At 47.7% G+C, this 17,137-nt stretch overlaps 1 protein-coding gene across 1 annotated transcript in view; it reads right to left on the bottom strand.

Moving 5' to 3' along the window:
- GAR1 (GAR1 ribonucleoprotein) overlaps positions 1 to 16,422 on the bottom strand; it is an 81,586-nt gene extending 65,164 nt beyond the window's left edge. The window contains exon 1 of the mRNA XM_063918810.1: positions 16,296 to 16,422. The gene's annotated coding sequence lies outside the window, so the exon portion shown is untranslated. The remainder of the gene's footprint in view (positions 1 to 16,295) is intronic.
- Positions 16,423 to 17,137: the final 715 nt, after the last annotated feature.

Raw genomic sequence — 17,137 nt, 5'->3', positions numbered from 1 at the left:
ACGAAAGGCAATGCTTCCAATTCCTTCTTGGACTCCGCATCTGCCTTCCAGGTCCGTAGCCAGACTGCTCTGCGAGCGACTACTGCCAGGGCTGAAGCTTTAGAAGCAACAGTGCCTACATCAATGGCTGCTTCTTCTAAATACTGGGCAGATTGTCTTAAACGGCAAAGACGATCCTCTTGCTCCCTAGTAGGAGAGGGGATGTTATTCTCTAGTTCCTCTATCCATTCGCCCATTGCCTTTGCTACCCAGGCCGAAGCCATAGCAGGTCTTACCACTGCACCCACAAGAGAAAAAATATTTTTCAATAGGCTCTCTACCCTCCTGTCTGTGACATCATTCAAAGAGGTAGATGACAGTGGCAAAGCAGATTTGTGCACGAGTCGCAGAACATGTGCATCTACTTTTGGAGGAACTTCTCTCTTCGAACAATCTCCAGCAGGAAATGGATAATAAGAATCCCATCTCCTAGGAATCTTATACTTTTTACCGGGCGCTGCCCAAGACTCATCCATCATTTCCGTCAACTCCTCTGACGCTGGAAATTCAGCTTTCACTGACTTTGTTCGTTTGAATACAGGTGCTTTTGCTTTTAACGCTGTCTTGGCTGGTTCTTCCAGAGAAAGCACAGCCTTTACTGCATTAATGAGTTCAGCTACATCATCTGAACTAAAGCTCTGCGACTGATCATCATACGGAGTTGAATCTATTGTTTCCGCATCATCATCCGATGTATCCTCTTGTGTAGTCTGCCATACAGACGTATCTGTCTTAGTCTTACCTACCCCTTGGTTGCTTGTAGAGGCTACTGGAACCAAACCATAGGAAGGGAGCTGCATGTATGGGTTCATAGTGTAACCTAACCCTTGAGGTGGTGCTACTGGAGCTAACCTGTCCGCTATTGAAGACAGAGTCTTTGCGAACATATTCCATGGTGGCTCTACTGGAGGTTGAACTAACTCCTGTTTTTTACTTCGCTGAAAAGCGAAACAGTTTGCACACAAACCCTCATAAGTGACCAATTGAATCATATCAATTACCCCTGACTTACAAGATAAGCATGTTAGGGCTGTAGGAGTGCTTGACAAATTCTCCTCATCACTTTTGCCGCTCACAGACATTTTTTCTGATATTGACTACACAATTTTGTGACTGAACCACACCCTATAATCAGTATATAGAGGTGAAATCAATCTGACCATAGTGCACCTGATTTGAGGGTCAGAACAGGACTGACATTACACAGAAAAGTCAGCACACATACTAGCAGTCAGTCACATGTTAAAGCATTAGACATTGTCATATGAGAATACAACCTCCATAATAACTTATACATAAGTAGGAAAATTGTACTTCTGTTTAACTGGTTCTTTTTCAACATAACATGCAGAAAACACAGTAATATACAGGTCTCATATGCAATAGGTACTAAAAATTAACAGTGCACACTAAGAAGTAGAAGGAATTTTTAGTACTGTATACCCTGCCTCCAGGGAGCGGGATACAGGGAGACTCACCACACTTCCATATCCAAGCAAAGACGCTCGAAAGACGCCGAGTGGATTCAGACGCTACTGGTGTACACTGCCGCTCTTGGTAACTGATAACGGACACGGACGCTCACCAACGGACACGGACGCTGAGCGACTCCACGTGCATGCGACTCGGTCTGGGCGGGTTTATATCCAGTGTACACAACCGCAGGTCTAAGCTGCGACCGAGTACCCTCGTGGTAGCGTCTGAGCCGGAAGTGAGGTCTTTCAGTTCATGAAACGAGAGACCCGCGGGAACTGGCCATGAACTCGGAGGAGGGACGGCCAGGAGAGCGTCTGAAACCCCCTGTTGACTTAAACTCCCAGGATCGCGGCCTCACCTAGTCCTGGCGCCTATGATCCCCGGAGCGTAGCGCTGTCACACTCGAGATGTTCGGCGCATCAACACGCTGTTTGTAGTCTCCACCAAATCAGCGTAGCTGTGTCCTGACCCCTCTAGTAAGAGGAAGTCCATATACTCACTGTCTCCCCATGCTCCGGCCACAGCCTGGTAATGTCTGCTGGACCTGCTAGAACATCCGACACAGACGCCCGTCGAGACAGCACTGTACCGCGAAGGTAAGCGTTGTTGCGACCCGGTGGGGAGTTGTTGGATCGACTCTTTCTAATACACGTTTAAGATGCTGTTAAGAGAAGTCGCTCAAACCAAAACAGTAAGTCTATAAAAATAAAGTAATGAAAACTTGAGGCTGCTTTCACAGCAGCCCTGTGACCATGCGGCTTCCTGCCGCACCAAGCAAAAAACTGATCTGACTGAGTCAGTGGGCGGGACTATATAGTGGAGGCCCCAATGCATCCTCGGAGGCCAGAAAGCTCGTGACCGTGTTGGTGCCATTTTCGCTGTCGCTCGACAATATCCCAATGTTATCCTGTGGATAATCCTGTGGACCCAGCCAGAGAAAACATCATATAGATTTATTAAGGGGGTAGAGTGCACCTATTATAACTGATCTCTGCCACAATTTTTTCTTTAGGAAAGCGCCCTTCCCAGGGAGTTGCCGGCAACGTCAGCATATCTAATTACATCACCTCCGTACAATCCACACGGGTGTGGTATGTAAAGGTTGACCACACTTAGGTCGACCACTATTGGTCGACAGTAAATTGGTCGACATGAGTTTTTTTCCCACTTTTTTGGGTGTCGTTTTCTACAGTGACCGGGATCCCCAATTAGTGCACCGTGTCCCCCCACTCGGCACAGGTTACCATTCCCAATTGTAGTCCATGTGGATTGTAAAATATGAAAAAAAAAAAAAAAAATGCAAAGGTAAAAAAAATTAAAAACTCATGTCGACCTAGAAACCATGTTGACCTATTGTGGTCGACCTAAGTGTCGTCAACCTAGAGACCGGAAACCAATCCACACAGACAAAATATGTGAGGTTTTCTACACTTTCACTCCCTCCAGACCCTTGGCCAACATTGATGGGCGACCATATCATACAGCCCATTAAGAACCTTTGCAATCTGGCCGAACCATTGTGCTATAGATAGCGCCTATCCTTGTGTATCAGTACCTATATACATATAGATTGTAAGCAGGTCATTCCTAGCTCTATGGCTGTCTTTTACTATACAGTTTTCTTCTATTATTGTTGTTCCAATTGTAAAGCACAATGGAATATGCTGCGCTATATAAGAAACTAGTAATAAATATAAGTACCAGGAGTCTGGAGATCTATCCCTAACTCTGGAGTCTCATAGAAAATCCAGCAGAGTAGGAGATTATGACCCACTGCCATTATAGTTCAACCGTATATCAAGAAAATGTCAGTCGCTTTCACCATGTTTTGTCAGACGTTCAGATGTGAGCATCAGTCCTTGATTAACAATTACGGGCAACTTTTAGAGTATTTATATTGGCAGTTTACAAATAGCAAATACACGCAAAAACTTTAACATATTCAACCCTTCCACATTTATTAAAGCAGTTGCTTTCATCCTGGTATTACCCTAACCCACAGGTTCTCAAACTCGGTCCACAGGACCCCACACAGTGCATGTTTTGTAGGTAACCCAGCAGGTGCACAGCTGTATTAGTTACTCACTGACATGTTTTAAAAAGGTCCACAGGTGGAATTAATTATTTAAATTGTGATGCTGTTTAGAGACCTGCAAAAAATGCACTATGTGGGGTCCTGAGGACCGAGTTTGAGAACCTATGCCCTAACCAGACTTTCACCCTTTCAATTTTTTGCAGCAGCTGGTCTCGTACTTGCAAAAATAAGATTTTACTTACCGATAAATCTATTTCTCGGAGTCCGTAGTGGATGCTGGGGTTCCTGAAAGGACCATGGGGAATAGCGGCTCCGCAGGAGACAGGGCACAAAAAGTAAAGCTTTTTCCGATCAGGTGGTGTGCACTGGCTCCTCCCCCTATGACCCTCCTCCAGACTCCAGTTAGGTACTGTGCCCGGACGAGCGTACACAATAAGGGAGGATTTTGAATCCCGGGTAAGACTCATACCAGCCACACCAATCACACCGTACAACTTGTGATCTAAACCCAGTTAACAGTATGATAACAGCGGAGCCTCTGAAAGATGGCTTCCTACAACAATAACCCGAATTAGTTAACAATAACTATGTACAATTTATGCAGATAATCCGCACTTGGGATGGGCGCCCAGCATCCACTACGGACTCCGAGAAATAGATTTATCGGTAAGTAAAATCTTATTTTCTCTATCGTCCTAGTGGATGCTGGGGTTCCTGAAAGGACCATGGGGATTATACCAAAGCTCCCAAACGGGCGGGAGAGTGCGGATGACTCTGCAGCACCGAATGAGAGAACTCCAGGTCCTCCTTAGCCAGAGTATCAAATTTGTAAAATTTTACAAACGTGTTCTCCCCTGACCACGTAGCTGCTCGGCAAAGTTGTAATGCCGAGACCCCTCGGGCAGCCGCCCAAGATGAGCCCACCTTCCTTGTGGAGTGGGCCTTTACAGATTTAGGCTGTGGCAGGCCTGCCACAGAATGTGCCAGTTGGATTGTGCTACAGATCCAACGAGCAATCGTCTGCTTAGACGCAGGAGCACCCATCTTGTTGGGTGCATACAATATAAACAACGAGTCAGATTTTCTGACTCCAGCTGTTCTTGCAATATATATTTTTAATGCTCTGACAACGTCCAGTAACTTGGAGTCCTCCAAGTCACTTGTAGCCGCAGGCACTACAATAAGCTGGTTCAGATGAAATGCTGACACCACCTTAGGGAGAAAATGCGGACGAGTCCGCAGTTCTGCCCTGTCCGAATGGAAAATCAGATATGGGCTTTTGTAAGATAAAGCTGCCAATTCTGACACTCTCCTGGCAGAAGCCAGGGCTAGAAGCATGGTCACTTTCCAAGTGAGATATTTCAAATCCACCTTATTTAGTGGTTCAAACCAATGAGATTTTAGAAAATCCAAAACTACATTGAGATCCCACGGTGCCACTGGAGGCACCACAGGGGGCTGTATATGCAGCACTCCCTTAACAAAGGTCTGGACTTCAGGGACTGAAGCCAATTCTTTTTGAAAGAAAATCGACAGGGCCGAAATTTGAACCTTAATAGATCCCAATTTGAGACCCATAGACAATCCTGATTGCAGGAAATGTAGGAATCGACCCAGTTGAAATTCCTCCGTCGGAGCACTCCGATCTTCGCACCACGCAACATATTTTCGCCAAATTCGGTGATAATGTTGCACGGTTACTTCTTTCCTTGCTTTAATCAAAGTAGGAATGACTTCTTCCGGCATGCCTTTTTCCATTAGGATCCGGCGTTCAACCGCCATGCCGTCAAACGCAGCCGCGGTAAGTCTTGAAACAGACAGGGACCCTGCTGAAGCAAGTCCCTCCTTAGAGGTAGAGGCCACGGATCTTCCGTGATCATCTCTTGAAGTTCCGGGTACCAAGTCCTTCTTGGCCAATCCGGAACCACTAGTATCGTTCTTACGCCTCTTTGCCGTATAATTCTCAATACTTTTGGTATGAGAGGCAGAGGAGGAAACACATACACCGACTGGTACACCCAAGGCGTTACCAGCGCGTCCACAGCTATTGCCTGCGGATCTCTTGACCTGGCGCAATACCTGTCCAGTTTTTTGTTGAGGCGAGACGCCATCATGTCCACCATTGGTCTTTCCCAACGGGTTACCAGCATGTGGAAGACTTCTGGATGAAGTCCCCACTCTCCCGGGTGAAGATCGTGTCTGCTGAGGAAGTCTGCTTCCCAGTTGTCCACTCCCGGGATGAACACTGCTGACAGTGCTATCACATGATTCTCTGCCCAGCGAAGAATCCTTGCAGCTTCTGCCATTGCACTCCTGCTTCTTGTGCCGCCCTGTCTGTTCACATGGGCGACTGCCGTGATGTTGTCCGACTGGATCAACACCGGTTTTCCCTGAAGCAGAGGTTCTGCCTGGTTTAGAGCATTGTATATTGCTCTTAGTTCCAGAATGTTTATGTGAAGAGACGTTTCCAGGCTTGTCCATACTCCCTGGAAGTTTCTTCCTTGTGTGACTGCTCCCCAGCCTCTCAGGCTGGCGTCCGTGGTCACCAGGATCCAATCCTGTATGCCGAATCTGCGGCCCTCCAATAGATGAGGACTCTGCAACCACCACAGAAGAGACACCCTTGTCCTTGGAGACAGGGTTATCCGTAGGTGCATCTGAAGATGCGACCCTGACCATTTGTCCAACAGATCCCTTTGGAAAATTCTTGCGTGGAATCTGCCGAATGGAATTGCTTCGTAAGAAGCCACCATTTTTCCCAGGACTCTTGTGCATTGATGTACAGACACCTTTCCTGGTTTTAGGAGGTTCCTGACAAGCTCGGATAACTCCTTGGCTTTTTCCTCCGGGAGAAAAACCTTTTTCTGAACCGTGTCCAGAATCATCCCTAGGAACAGCAGACGAGTTGTCGGCATTAACTGGGATTTTTGAATATTCAGAATCCACCCGTGCTGTTTTAGCACTTCTTGAGACAGTGCTAATCCCATCTCTAGCTGTTCTCTGGACCTCGCCCTTATTAGGAGATCGTCCAAGTATGGGATAATTAATACGCCTTTTCTTCGAAGAAGAATCATCATCTCGGCCATTACCTTTGTAAAGATCCGAGGTGCCGTGGACAATCCGAACGGCAGCGTCTGAAACTGATAGTGACAGTTTTGTACAACGAACCTGAGGTACCCCTGGTGTGAGGGGTAAATTGGAACGTGGAGATACGCATCCTTGATGTCCAAGGATACCATAAAGTCCCCCTCTTCCAGGTTCGCTATCACTGCTCTGAGTGACTCCATTTTGAACTTGAACTTCTTTATGTACAGGTTCAAGGACTTTAGATTTAGAATAGGCCTTACCGAGCCATCCGGCTTCGGTACCACAAAAAGAGTGGAATAATACCCCTTCCCTTGTTGTAGAAGAGGTACCTTGACTATCACCTGCTGAGAGTACAGCTTGTGAATGGCTTCCAAAACCGTCTCCCTTTCGGAGGGGGACGTTGGTAAAGCAGACTTCAGGAAACGGCGAGGTGGATCCGTCTCTAATTCCAACCTGTACCCTTGAGATATTATCTGCAGGATCCAGGGATCTACCTGCGAGTGAGCCCACTGCGCGCTGTAATTTTTGAGACGACCGCCCACCGTCCCCGAGTCCGCTTGAGAAGCCCCAGCGTCATGCTGAGGCTTTTGTAGAAGCCGGGGAGGGCTTCTGTTCCTGGGAAGGAGCTGCGTGTTGCTGTCTCTTCCCTCGACCTTTGCCTCGTGGCAGATATGAATAGCCCTTTGCTCTCTTATTTTTAAAGGAACGAAAGGGCTGCGGTTGAAAAGTCGGTGCCTTTTTCTGTTGGGGAGTGACTTGAGGTAGAAAGGTGGATTTCCCGGCTGTAGCCGTGGCCACCAAATCTGATAGACCGACTCCAAATAACTCCTCCCCTTTATACGGCAAAACTTCCATATGCCGTTTTGAATCCGCATCGCCTGTCCACTGTCGCGTCCATAAAGCTCTTCTGGCCGAAATGGACATAGCACTTACCCGTGATGCCAGTGTGCAGATATCCCTCTGTGCATCACGCATATAAAGAAATGCATCCTTTATTTGTTCTAACGACAGTAAAATATTGTCCCTGTCCAGGGTATCAATATTTTCAATCAGGGACTCTGACCAAACTACCCCAGCACTGCCCATCCAGGCAGTCGCTACAGCTGGTCGTAGTATAACACCTGCATGTGTGTATATACTTTTTTGGATATTTTCCATCCTCCTATCTGATGGATCTTTAAGTGCGGCCGTCTCAGGAGAGGGTAACGCCACTTGTTTAGATAAGCGTGTTAGCGCCTTGTCCACCCTAGGAGGTGTTTCCCAGCGCTCCCTAACCTCTGGCGGGAAAGGGTATAATGCCAATAATTTCTTTGAAATTATCAGCTTTTTATCAGGGGCAACCCACGCTTCATTACACACGTCATTTAATTCTTCTGATTCAGGAAAAACTATAGGTAGTTTTTTCATACCCCACATAATACCCTGTTTAGTGGTACCTGTAGTATCAGCTAAATGTAACGCCTCCTTCATTGCCAAAATCATATAACGTGTGGCCCTACTGGAAAATACGGTTGATTCGTCACCGTCACCACTGGAGTCATCGCCTGTGTCTGGGTCTGTGTCGACCGACTGAGGCAAAGGGCGTTTCACAGCCCCTGACGGTGTTTGAGTCGCCTGGACAGGCACTAATTGATTGTCCGGCCGCCTCATGTCGTCAAACGACTGCTTTAGCGTGTTGACACTATCCCGTAGTTCCATAAATAAAGGCATCCATTCCGGTGTCGACTCCCTAGGGGGTGACATCCTCATATTTGGCAATTGCTCCGCCTCCACACCAATATCGTCCTCATACATGTCGACACACACGTACCGACACACAGCAGACACACAGGGAATGCTCCTAACGAAGACAGGACCCACTAGCCCTTTGGGGAGACAGAGGGAGAGTTTGCCAGCACACACCAAAAGCGCTATATATATATCAGGGATAGCCTTATAATAAGTGCTCCCTTATAGCTGCTTTGTTATATCAAAATATCGCCATAAATGTGCCCCCCCCCTCTCTGTTTTACCCTGTTTCTGTAGTGCAGTGCAGGGGAGAGACTTGGGAGCCGTCCTGACCAGCGGAGCTGTGAGAGGAAATGGCGCCGTGTGCTGAGGAGATAGGCCCCGCCCCTTTTCTGGTGGGCTCGTCTCCCGCTATTTAGAAAAATTAGGCAGGGGTTAAATATCTCCATATAGCCTCTAGGGCTATATGTGAGGTATTTTTAGCCTTTATAGGTAATCATTTTGCCTCCCAGGGCGCCCCCCTCCCAGCGCCCTGCACCCTCAGTGACTGCCGTGTGAAGTGTGCCGAGAGGAAAATGGCGCACAGCTGCAGTGCTGTGCGCTACCTTTTGAAGACTGCAGGAGTCTTCAGCCGCCGATTCTGGACCTCTTCTGACTTCAGCATCTGCAAGGGGGCCGGCGGCGTGGCTCCGGTGACCATCCAGGCTGTACCTGTGATCGTCCCTCTGGAGCTTGATGTCCAGTAGCCAAGAAGCCAATCCATCCTGCACGCAGGTGAGTTGACTCCTTCTCCCCTCAGTCCCTCGCTGCAGTGATCCTGTTGCCAGCAGGAATCACTGTAAAATAAAAAACCTAGCTAAACTTTTTCTAAGCAGCTCTTTAGGAGAGCCACCTAGATTGCACCCTTCTCGGCCGGGCACAAAAATCTAACTGGAGTCTGGAGGAGGGTCATAGGGGGAGGAGCCAGTGCACACCACCTGATCGGAAAAAGCTTTACTTTTTGTGCCCTGTCTCCTGCGGAGCCGCTATTCCCCATGGTCCTTTCAGGAACCCCAGCATCCACTAGGACGATAGAGAAACATTCTTTCCTCTATTGCTGCTTCACTATGTCAGTCCTTAAGGCCCATACACACTATGCAATATCGTTCACAATCTGAACGATATTGTTCAGTCCTAAATGATATTGCATAATGTGTATGCATGATCCGACGTTCGATGCGCGCTCCCGCGGGTCGCATGCAACGTCGTACGTCGGACTGCATGCAGTCTTGATGAGGCGATATTGTGTGGTTTTAAACTCCAGTGATGACTTTGTTTCTAGACATCGTTTGTAGTGTGTACACACGATCCGATCTGATAGATCATCTTATACAATATCATACAATATTGTATCGTATGGGTTCGCATAATGTGTACATATCATTACAAACACAGGGCGGTATCCTATTAGATACAGTGATTTACCGCATGGTCATAATGGGCTTTTTAGCCCGATAATGCTAAATCAACCGTTATAGGTTGATAACACATGATATCCGTTGGATGTCATCTCAGCACATGACGCAGTAACATCACTGACTCGGCAATAAGCTGGGTTGGGCCCACCAGTCTGAAAGGGGTCTCAGCCGGTGTCGCACCCGGGATATACCCGTGTGCAAATCCCGTGTGCAACCTGGCATTAGCGCTCTGAAAATAAGAATTTACTTACCGATAATTCTATTTCTCGGAGTCCGTAGTGGATGCTGGGGTTCCTGAAAGGACCATGGGGAATAGCGGCTCCGCAGGAGACAGGGCACAAAAAGTAAAGCTTTACGATCAGGTGGTGTGTACTGGCTCCTCCCCCTATGACCCTCCTCCAAGCCTCAGTTAGGTACTGTGCCCGGACGAGCGTACACAATAAGGAAGGATTTTGAATCCCGGGTAAGACTCATACCAGCCACACCAATCACACTGTACAACCTGTGATCTGAACCCAGTTAACAGTATGATAACAGCGGAGCCTCTGAAAAGATGGCTCACAACAATAATAACCCGATTTTTGTAACTATGTACAAGTATTGCAGACAATCCGCACTTGGGATGGGCGCCCAGCATCCACTACGGACTCCGAGAAATAGAATTATCGGTAAGTAAATTCTTATTTTCTCTATCGTCCTAGTGGATGCTGGGGTTCCTGAAAGGACCATGGGGATAATACCAAAGCTCCCAAACGGGCGGGAGAGTGCGGATGACTCTGCAGCACCGAATGAGAGAACTCCAGGTCCTCCTTAGCCAGGGTATCAAATTTGTAGGATTTTACAAACGTGTTTGCCCCTGACTAAATAACCGCTCGGCAAAGTTGTAAAGCCGAGACCCCTCGGGCAGCCGCCCAAGATGAGCCCACCTTCCTTGTGGAATGGGCATTTACATATTTTGGCTGTGGCAGGCCTGCCACAGAATGTGCAAGCTGAATTGTATTACACATCCAACTAGCAATAGTCTGCTTAGAAGCAAGAGCACCCAGTTTGTTGGGTGCATACAGGATAACAGCAAGTCAGTTTTCCTGACTCCAGCCGTCCTGGAACATATTTTCAGGGCCCTGACAACATCTAGCAACTTGGAGTCCTCCAAGTCCCTAGTAGGTGCAAGGCACCACAATAAGCTGGTTCAGGTGAAACACTGACACCACCTTAGGGAGAGAACTGGGGACGAGTCCGCAGCTCTGCCCTGTCCGAATGGACAAACAGATATGGGCTTTTTTGAGAAAAAACCACCAATTTGACACTCGCCTGGTCCAGGCCAGGGCCAAGAGCATGGTCACTTTTCATGTGAGATGCTTCAAATCCACAAATTTGACTGGTTTTAAACCAATGTGATTTGAGGAATCCCAGAACTACGTTGAGATCCCACAGTGCCACTGGAGGCACAAAAGGGGGTTGTATATGCAATACTCCCTTGACAAACTTCTGGACTTCAGGAACTGAAGCCAATTCTTTCTGGAAGAAAATCGACAGGGCCGAAATTTGAACCTTAATGGACCCCAATTTGAGGCCCATAGACACTCCTGTTTGCAGGAAATGCAGGAAACGACCGAGTTGAAATTTCTTTGTGGGGCCTTCCTGGCCTCACACCACGCAACATATTTTCGCCACATGTGGTGATAATGTTGTGCGGTCACCTCCTTTCTGGCTTTGACCAGGGTAGGAATGACCTCTTCCGGAATGCCTTTTTCCCTTAGGATCCGGCGTTCCACCGCCATGCCGACAAACGCAGCTGCGGTAAGTCTTGGAACAGACATGGTACTTGCTGAAGCAAGTCCCTTCTTAGCGGCAGAGGCCATAAGACCTCTGTAAGCATCTCTTGAAGTTCCGGGTACCAAGTCCTTCTTGGCCAATCCGGAGCCATGAGTATAGTTCTTACTCCTCTACGTCTTATAATTCTCAGCACCTTAGGTATGAGAAGCAGAGGAGGGAACACATACACCGACTGGTACACCCACGGTGTTACCAGAACGTCCACAGCTATTGCCTGAGGGTCTCTTGACCTGGCGCAATACCTGTCCCGTTTTTTGTTCAGACGGGACGCCATCATGTCCACCTTTGGTATTTCCCAACGGTTTACAATCATGTGGCAAAAAAACTTCCCGATGAAGTTTCCACTCTCCCGGGTGGAGGTCGTGCCTGCTGAGGAAGTCTGCTTCCCAGTTTCCATTCCCGGGATGAAACACTGCTGACAGTGCTATCACATGATTTTCCGCCCAGCGAAAAGTCCTTGCAGTTTTTGCCATTGCCCTCCTGCTTCTTGTGTCGCCCTGTCTGTTTACGTGGGCGACTGCCGTGATGTTTTTCCCACTGGATCAATACCGGCTGACCTTGAAGCAGAGGTCTTGCTAAGCTTAGAGCATTATAAATTTACCCTTAGCTCCAGTATATTTATGTGGAGAAAAGTCTCCAGACTTGATCACACTCACTGGAAATTTTTTTTTTCCTTGTGTGACTGCTCCCCAGCCTCTCGGGCTGGGCTCCGTGGTCACCAGCATCCAATCCTGAATGCCGAATCTGCGGCCCTCTAGAAGATGAGCACTCTATAACCACCACAGGAGAGACACCCTTGTCCTTGGATATAGGGTTATCCGCTGATGCATCTGAAGATGCGATCCGGACCATTTGTCCAGCAGATCCCACTGAAAAGTTCTTGCGTGAAATCTGCCGAATGGAATTGCTTCGTAGGAAGCCACCATTTTTACCAGGACCCTTGTGCAATGATGCACTGTTTTTAGGAGGTTCCTGACTAGCTCGGATAACTCCCTGGCTTTCTCTTCCGGGAGAAACACCTTTTTCTGGACTGTGTCCAGAATCATCCCTAGGCACAGCAGACGTGTCGTCGGGATCAGCTGCGATTTTGGAATATTTAGAATCCACCCGTGCTGTTGTAGCAGTATCCGAGATAGTGCTACTCCGACCTCCAACTGTTCCCTGGACTATGCCCTTATCAGGAGATCGTCCAAGTAAGGGATAATTAAGACGCCTTTTCTTCGAAGAAGAATCATCATTTCGGCCATTACCTTGGTAAAGACCCGGGGTGCCGTGGACAATCCAAACGGCAGCGTCTGAAACTGATAGTGACAGTTCTGCACCACGAACCTGAGGTACCCTTAGTGAGAAGGGCAAATTTGGGACATAGAGGTAAGCATCCCTGATGTCCCGGGACACTATATAGTCCCCTTCTTCCTGGTTCGTTATCACTGCTCTGAGTGACTCCATCTTGATTTGAACCTTTGTAAGTGTTCAAAAATTTTTTTAGAATAAGTCTCACCTAGCCTTCTGGCTTCAGTACCACAATATAGTGTGGAATAATACCCCTTTTCTTGTAGTAGGAGGGGTAATTTAATTATCACCTGCTGGGAATACAGCTTGTGAATTTTTTCCCATACTGCCTCCTTGTCGGAGGGAGACCTTGGTAAAGCAGACTTCAGGAGCCTGCGAAGGGGAAACGTCTCGACATTCCAATCTGTACCCCTGGGATACTACTTGTAGGATCCAGGGGTCCTGTACAGTCTCAGCGCCATGCTGAGAACTTGTCAGAAGCGGTGGAACGCTTCTGTTCCTGGGAATGGGCTGCCTGCTGCAGTCTTCTTCCCTTTCCTCTATCCCTGGGCAGATATGATCTTATAGGGACGAAAGGACTGAGGCTGAAAAGACGGTGTCTTTTTCTGCAGAGATGTGACTTAGGGTAAAAACGGTGGATTTTCCAGCAGTTGCCGTGGCCACCAGGTCCGATGGACCGACCCCAAATAACTCCTCTTCCTTTATACGGCAATACACCTTTGTGCCGTTTGGAATCTGCATCACCTGACCACTGTCGTGTCCATAACATCTTCTGGCAGATATGGACATCGCATTTACTCTTGATGCCAGAGTGCAAATATCCCTCTGTGCATCTCGCATATATAGAAATGCATCCTTTAAATGCTCTATAGTCAATAAAATACTGTCCCTGTCAAGGGTATCAATATTTTTAGTCAGGGAATCCGACCAAGCCACCCCAGCTCTGCACATCCAGGCTGAGGCGATCGCTGGTCGCAGTATAACACCAGTATGTGTGTATATACTTTTTATGATATTTTCCAGCCTCCTGTCAGCTGGTCCTTGAGGACGGCCCTATCTATAGACGGTACCGCCACTTGTTTTGATAAGCGTGTGAGCGCCTTATCCACCCTAAGGGGTGTTTCCCAACGCGCCCTAACTTCTGGCGGGAAAGGGTATACCGCCCATAATTTTCTATCGGGGGGAACCCACGCATCATCACACACTTTATTTAATTTATCTGATTCAGGAAAAACTACGGTAGTTTTTTCACATCCCACATAATACCCTCTTTTGTGGTACTTGTAGTATCAGAAATATGTAACACCTCCTTCATTGCCTTTAACGTGTGGCCCTAATAAGGAATACGTTTGTTTATTCACCGTCGACACTGGATTCAGTGTCCCTGTCTGTGTCTGTGTCGACCGACTAAAGTAAACGGGCGTTTTAAAACCCCTGACGGTGTTTTTGAGACGTCTGGACCGGTACTAATTGTTTGTCGGCCGTCTCATGTCGTCAACCGACCTTGCAGCGTGTTGACATTATCACGTAATTCCCTAAATAAGCCATCCATTCCGGTGTCGACTCCCTAGAGAGTGACATCACCATTACAGGCAATTGCTCCGCCTCCTCACCAACATCGTCCTCATACATGTCGACACACACGTACCGACACACAGCACACACACAGGGAATGCTCTGATAGAGGACAGGACCCACTAGCCCTTTGGAGAGACAGAGGGAGAGTTTGCCAGCACACACCAAAAACGCTATAATTATATAGGGACAACCTTATATAAGTGTTTTCCCTTATAGCATCTTTTTTATATATTTCTAACGCCAAATTAGTGCCCCCCCTCTCTGTTTTAACCCTGTTTCTGTAGTGCAGTGCAGGGGAGAGCCTGGGAGCCTTCCCTCCAGCCTTTCTGTGAGGGAAAATGGCGCTGTGTGCTGAGGAGATAGGCCCCGCCCCTTTTTCGGCGGCCTCGTCTCCCGCTCTTAACGGATTCTGGCAGGGGTTAAATATCTCCATATAGCCTCCGGAGGCTATATGTGAGGTATTTTTAGCCAAAATAGGTTTTCATTTGCCTCCCAGGGCGCCCCCCTCCCAGCGCCCTGCACCCTCAGTGACTGCCGTGTGAAGTGTGCTGAGAGGAAAATGGCGCACAGCTGCAGTGCTGTGCGCTACCTTTAGAAGACTGAGGAGTCTTCTGCCGCCGATTCTGGACCTCTTCTTACTTCAGCATCTGCAAGGGGGCCGGCGGCAAGGCTCCGGTGACCATCCAGGCTGTACCTGTGATCGTCCCTCTGGAGCTGATGTCCAGTAGCCAAGAAGCCAATCCATCCTGCACGCAGGTGAGTTCACTTCTTCTCCCCTAAGTCCCTCGTTGCAGTGATCCTGTTGCCAGCAGGACTCACTGTAAAATAAAAAACCTAAGCTAAACTTTTCTAAGCAGCTCTTTAGGAGAGCCACCTAGATTGCACCCTTCTCGGCCGGGCACAAAAATCTAACTGAGGCTTGGAGGAGGGTCATAGGGGGAGGAGCCAGTACACACCACCTGATCGTAAAGCTTTACTTTTTGTGCCCTGTCTCCTGCGGAGCCGCTATTCCCCATGGTCCTTTCAGGAACCCCAGCATCCACTAGGACGATAGAGAAAGGGGTAATACATGGCTGCGATAATAAAGGGGACTGCAATCTGCTAATTAGCCTTGGCAATTAGTACATAGGGGGGGGGAAAGAAAATCATAACAATTATTCAGACGGTAGTTCTACATAATTTTATTTGATAAAAAAAAAACCTGCTTGATACAGTCTTGTTATATTATGGTCAATAAAGTGTTTCTATATCAAGATGTTTGTTTCATGTTATAAAGCATCAAATAACTTTCTTTTAAAAAAAATCCTAGCTGTAGCGGATATCACAGATGACAAGAAGGAATTTACTATAGCTCAACTGAGAGGGGAAAAAATGTATCCAAAACCTACAATGCGCCAGAACATATGAAGCCCATGGCTGTGTAAGTATATGCTGTTCTCATATGCTCCTCTCTCCCTGTTTGATACTAGGTGTAAATTATTCATTATTAAACCGGTTTGGTTTGTTTTTTTGGTAACCTTTGCGATTTAAAATGTTGCTGCAGTATTTCATTTTGTATCAGCTTGAAAAAGGGTCAGCACGGAAAGAAACGTTACGGTCACCTATTACATTAAAACCGTGCTGGGCTGCACCGGCAGCAGTGACCAGGGCACTGGACAAAAGCAAACACAGATGTAATAAAAGCCACACTGCCGTGCCCGTCCAGCGCCACCTCACATCACACTGCACGGGCGCCGCGGCCTGGCCAGACATCTTACATCACCCACCTCTTGCGTGGTCGTGTCCCGGAGCCGAGTTCTCCCTCTCAGCGCGATCGCCAACACGTGTGACTGCCACTGCCACCGGCTCACTTCCGTCGCGCTCTGCTTACGTCATCTCGAAGACATCTAAAACTTTATTGCGGCCGTTCCATATATTAAGAGCGCTTCCCGTACTCACTGTATCGTTTGGTCACAGTTGTGTGTAGATTTATGGTTGGGAATAAACCATAACTGAGAGGTTTTGATAGATAGCTCATATACAGGCTGTATCAGTTACTGAGATCTTATTTTAAACTTAAGTATTATAAAATAGATTATTATGATGACTAGATTATTACTATGCAGTATTTATATCATTTTTTTTTTCATGCTATTCTCTTTGGGCAATTTGAAATGTTGGGTATGTACTGAGTGTGATCCAGTATGTAGTAATGGCTGACGGGATGGCGGCTGTCAGTATCCTGACAGCAGCATCCCGTCTGCCGTAATACCGTCCCAATACCGTCCCATCGTGGTCTCGCTGCGTTCACCACCAAAGGTTCTATTCCCGAGTGGGAATTACAGGCGGATCTCAGTATTCTGGCCTCCGGTAAAATGTCGCCTGTCGGGATTCCAGCGTCGGTGTCCTGACCGCCATTATCCCGACAGCTGGCATTTTGACTGCATCTCACTGAATTATTGAATGGCTGATATATCGCATGGCCATCGGTGGGTCTATGCACTCGATATGTCTGTGAATTACATTGATCTCAGACATATTGCATTGGCCCAGCAGCATAGCTGATGTCCAATATATCTGCAAATATATCAGCACAGCTGGGTGTGGGTAACGCCGGCTGCAGTGGCTG

The sequence above is a fragment of the Pseudophryne corroboree genome, chromosome 1 (assembly GCF_028390025.1).
Source record: "Pseudophryne corroboree isolate aPseCor3 chromosome 1, aPseCor3.hap2, whole genome shotgun sequence".
Classification (NCBI taxonomy): Eukaryota; Metazoa; Chordata; class Amphibia; order Anura; family Myobatrachidae; genus Pseudophryne; species Pseudophryne corroboree.
Note: the sequence above shows the minus strand (reverse complement) of the source record. Positions and strands in the feature narration are given on the sequence as shown.